The 4,613-nt window shown below is 41.2% G+C and overlaps 1 pseudogene; it reads left to right on the top strand.

The window, feature by feature from the left end:
• Positions 1-333: 333 nt before the first annotated feature.
• On the top strand, positions 334-4,213 carry LOC782905 (protein SET-like; annotated as a pseudogene).
• The last annotated feature ends 400 nt before the right edge of the window (positions 4,214-4,613 follow it).

The following is a 4,613-nucleotide window of genomic DNA, read 5'->3' as shown; positions in this document are numbered from 1 at the left end:
GTATTCTTGCCTGAAGAATCCCATGGACAGAAGAGCCTGGCGGACTACAGTCCATAGGGTCGCAAAGAGTCAAACACAACTGAAGTGACTTACCACAGCACACACATCTTCCTGGTTCATAGAATGCTGACTTCTGGCTATTTCGTCACATGGTAGAAGAGCCACGGTAGCTCTCTGGGGTTTCTTTTGTGGGCACTAATCTCATTCATGAGGGCTCTACCCTGATAACTTATTCATCTCTCAGAAACCTCACTTCTTAACACTGTCACACTGGAAAATAAGTTTAAACATGTGAATTTGGGGAAAACAGCAGTGCTCAGTCTATAGCAGAGGATGCACAAGAGTGAAGAACAGGCAAGAGAATTTAGACTGTACAACCAATTCGTGGGTTTTACAACAGGATGTCATGAAACTCTGAAAATGAATTATGGCCTGGGTACCAGCAAAGGGGCCAGAACTTGTGCTGTTCCACTGATGTTACCTTACTCTTCTCCTCTCTGAATCTAAATGCCAGATACCCTATTTGTATCTATATGACTTTGGATGAATCTCTCAATCTCACTATCCTGTTTCTCTAGGTATAATATGAGGAAGATAATAGCTACCACCTACCTTGTCAGATTGTTTAAAATATTCAGTGAATTAATGTGAGCGTAGTACTCAACTCAACATCCACATTTAACAGAGTAAGAATTCAACTATAAGCTCTTGTCCAGAGATAGAAATATTAAAAAAAAAGCAAGAGAAGGGAATAACAGTTCAACATTATGTGAAATTCCACTTTCAATAACTGGTATTTATTCCTAGGTGAGAAAGGAGGTGTGAATCTGCTCTTCCCATATTTAGCCCTAGTTCCCCCTCCGCCTCTCAGAGTGTGAGCATCTCACAGACCAGAAATCTTTTGTGTTTAAAGCCATAGCTTAGCATAGTGAATGATACAGTATACATTCAGTGAGGGTTCGCTAAATGCTTATTCATATCCTGGGTGTTATTCTTCTCCACTCTCTCCATCTTCCTAGATGTCTTCAACCTCTGTCACTGGTTTATTTGTCAAAGTTTCTCTCTTTGAAGAAATAGCTGTCCTGTGTTGGGGACTTGGCCTACCCTGGTCTGCAGGCAAGTTGCTGGGCAGAAGTGATTTCTTTCAGGATTATCTAGAAGCAGCTACTCTTTTAGAATTGGCTATTCAAACCAGAATCTGTTCCTGAGTTCTTGCCTAATTCCCACAAACATTTCACCTAGAACTGATGTCTATCTATTGCCCTACCAGCCCCAGAAGGCAAGAGGATTAATAAGAGCATATTACTCTCAACTCCTCCTACCCTTTATTTAAGCCCCATCTCATGTCCCAACCTGGGACTAATCTTTTCCCACAACCCTGCCAGGGACAATATCCTTTCCCATCCTGGGAAAATCCATCTCCACCCACAAGGTATGATCTGGTCCCAGGCTCCTGGCAGTCATCATGATCTGACAGCTCATTCCTAAAATGCTTGTTTATTTAGAGTTAGTCAGCCCTGTATACAAGAAATAGCTTGCCACAGTGGGCCTGCCAAAATGGTGCTGTGCTGGTCCAAGCTGATCTCAACTGGTCCAAGCTGATCTCAACTCCTGCTCCCAGCCTGTTCTCCTGTGCTGGGTGAGAACGATATTAAGCCACCTTTAGTGTGGTCTGTCTTCCACTTTCCATCTCCTGGAAGCAAATGCTTAGGCAAAAAAACAAAAATGCTAACATTTTCCTGAAACAAAAGATAATGTTTAGAGTTCTCTGAGCTCGCAGTACCTCTCTCTTCCCCTGGGAGGATTCTTGGCTTTTTTTCCCCAGCATTGCCCCCAAACACCAGTCTTCACTTACACCTCAATCAAAGAAACCAAAGAAAGCGAGGCCGACTCCTAGCTCCAGGCTAGGCAAGGCCTCTGGTTCTTCAAACTTGCCAAAGGAAGGAAAAGAACAGCAAGAAGCAACTGCACATATTGGTAAAGTACAAAATGAAATAGACAGACTTAATGAACAAGCCAGTGAGATTTTGAAAGTAGAATAAAAATATAACAAACTCTGCCAACCATTTTTTCAGAAGAGTTTGGAATTGATTGCCAAAATCCCAGATTTGGGGGTAACAACAATTTTTAACCATCCACAAGTGTCTGCATTGCTTGAGGAGGAGGATGAAGCGGTGCTGCATTATTTGACAAGGGTTGAAGTGATAGAATTTGAAGACATTAAATCAGGTTACAGAATAGATTTTAATTTTGATGAAAACCCTTACTTCGAAAATAAAATTCTCTTCAAAGAATTTCATCTGAATGGAGCGGTGAATCATCTTCAAAGTCCACTGAAATCAAATGGAAATCTGGAAAGGATTCGATGAAATAATCAAGTCAAACACAGAATAAAGCCAGCAGGAATAGACAGCACGAGGAACCAGGAAGCTTCTTCACCTGGTTCACTGATCATTCTGATTCAGGTACAGATGAGTTAAGAGAAGTCATCAAAGATGATATTTGTCCAAACGCACTATGGTACTACTTGGTTCCTGACATGGATGATGAGGAAGGGGAAAGAGAAGAAGATGGCAACGATGATGAAGAGGAAGAAGGACTGGAAGATATTGATGAAGAAGGGGATAGGGATGAAGGTGAAGAAGATGAAGATGATGATGACTAATGGAATGCTGATGGATTCCAACTGTTTGAATTTTCTCCAGTCCCTGGGAGCAAGTTGCAGTCCTTTTCTTTTCTCCTCTTGTGCTCAATCGCCCTTGAGCACAAGGGCGATTTCTGAGGTCTCTTTTCTCTTTTATACCATGGTTCACAACTTATTTTGGAGGAAAATACCTTGAGTAGAATTCAGTAGGAAAAGAATCTCTACCCTTTCAGTTCCAAATTCACTCTTATCGCTTCCTGTTTCAACAAAAACTTTACGGAATCAACATCACCATGCTCTGTGGGAAAAAAGAAAAAGCTTCCGCTCCCTGAACTCTGCTGGAAGCCGGAGGGTGCTAGGCCCCTGTGTAGTAGTGCATAGAATTCTAGATATTTTCCTCCTTTCTCTGTATATTGGGGTCAGAGATTACACTGTGTCTCTATGTGAATATAGACAGTTAGAATTTACCAACATGTATCTGTCCACTTTCTCTTGTTTAAAAAAAGAAAAAAAAAAACTTTTAAAAAATGGGGTTACAGAAGGTCAGCAAAGGGTAGGTTTGAGGTGTTTGGGTGGGTTAGGTGGGCATTTTGACAACATGGCTTCTCCTTTGGCATGTTTAATTGTGATGTTTAATGGACATCCTTGCAATTTAAGGTAACACTTTTAAAATAAAATTCTCTCCTAAGTGAAGAGGAATGAAAAAGCCTCTTGATGAAAGTGAAAGAGGAGAGTGAAAAAGTTGGCTTAAAGCTCAACATTCAGAAAATGAAGATCATGGCATCCGGTCCCATCACTTCATGGGAAATAGATGGGGAAACAGTGGAAACAGTGTCAGACTTTAGTTTTGGGGGCTCCAAAATCACTACAGATGGTGACTTCAGCCATAAAATTAAAAGACGCTTATTCCTTGGAATGAAAGTTATGGCCAACCTAGATAGCATATTGAAAAGCAGAGACATTACTTTGCCAACAAAGGTCCGTCTAGTCAAGGCTATGGTTTTTCCAGTGGTCATGTATGGATGTGAGAGTTGGACTGTGAAGAAGGCTGAGTGCTGAAGAATTGATGCTTCTGAACTGTGGTGTTGGAGAAGACTCTTGAGAGTCCCTTGGACTGAAAGGAGATCCAACCAGTCCATTCTAAAGGAGATCAACCCTGGGTATTCTTTGGAAGGACTGATGCTAAAGCTGAAACTCCGGTACTTTGGCCACCTCATGCGAAGAGTTGACTCGTTGGAAAAGACTCTGATGCTGGGAGGGATTGGGGGCAGGAGGAGAAGGGGACGACAGAAGATGAGATGGCTGGATGGCATCACCGACTCGATGGACGTGAGTTTGAGTGAACTCCTGGAGTTTGTGATGGACAGGGAGGCCTGGCGTGCTGTGATTCATGGGGTCGCGAGGAGTCAGACACGACTGAGCATCTGAAATGAACTGAACTGAATGATGACTTGAGCCCTGCCACTTGATGGGAGAATCAGCAGAACCTGTAGAAGATCTTATTTGCAATTGACATTCTCTACTGTAATTTTGTTCCTGTTTATTTTTAAATTTTCTTTTTGTTTCACTAGAAAGGAATGATGAGACTCAGTTTTAAACGTTTAAAGTGTGCATGTTACTTTGTTATAATAAAACTAAATGCGTATTCAAAGGAAAAAAAATAATGTTTAGACATAGGGAAATTTAACCCAAAATTTAGAAAAAAGTACTGTGCATAATTTTCAGGCATATCAAACATATGTCCAATGTAAATTAATAAACAAATGCCTTAACACTGCCATCAGCAGCTTCTGCGTTTGGGTAACATCACTGTCAATTGGGTCCTTGCCAAGAATAATGGATGTGTGTTTGTCTAAGTCAATAAAAGTGAAAAACTGACCAAAGTCCTCTCTCCCAGGAAAAAGAGGACTAAAGACAAAACAAGTCTTCATGCTAAAAGTAAAATTTCCAAATACACTGCTTAGTACAG

The sequence above is a fragment of the Bos taurus genome, chromosome 6 (assembly GCF_002263795.3).
Source record: "Bos taurus isolate L1 Dominette 01449 registration number 42190680 breed Hereford chromosome 6, ARS-UCD2.0, whole genome shotgun sequence".
In the NCBI taxonomy this organism is placed as follows: Eukaryota; Metazoa; Chordata; class Mammalia; order Artiodactyla; family Bovidae; genus Bos; species Bos taurus.
The sequence above is the reverse complement of the archived record's forward strand: the minus strand, read 5'-3'. Positions and strand labels throughout refer to the sequence as shown.